Source organism: Trypanosoma equiperdum (assembly GCF_001457755.1).
Source record: "Trypanosoma equiperdum strain OVI genome assembly, contig: ctg_1459, whole genome shotgun sequence".
In the NCBI taxonomy this organism is placed as follows: Eukaryota; Euglenozoa; class Kinetoplastea; order Trypanosomatida; family Trypanosomatidae; genus Trypanosoma; species Trypanosoma equiperdum.
Window position 1 is genome coordinate 122 of NW_027123459.1, and position 478 is coordinate 599.

Genomic DNA, 478 nt, shown 5'->3' on the forward strand with positions numbered 1-478 from the left:
AAAGGAATGAAAGAAGCGTACTAATAAACAATAAAAGTAACAGAAACTGATTCTATGAAGAGTAAGTGGGGAGGAATGATTCTTTTGTTTTCGCTTATTTAATTTAATTTAAGTTTCTTTTCTTTCTTTCTTTAAAATTAGAAGCGGGGAAGTAAAATAAAATAAATATTTAAGATAAAATAAAGATGAAGTTAGTGACAGAGCCTGTAAAAGTGGAGTGAAGTTATACAATATGATATGGAAGTGAAAGAGTTAAACGGGAATAAAAAGGAAGTGAGTAAAGAACAGGAAATAACAGAGCGAGTGACGAAACATTAAAATGGAGTCGCTTCCATTCGGTCTGTTACTTTTGTTAAAAATTTCATTTTCATTTTTACTTTCATTTGTTGTTGTTGTTGTTCTTTTTTTTTTTCCCTCCTCTTTCCTTTATAAAATACTTCCATCAACTAACATCGATCTGCAACTTTGTTTTTTTTTT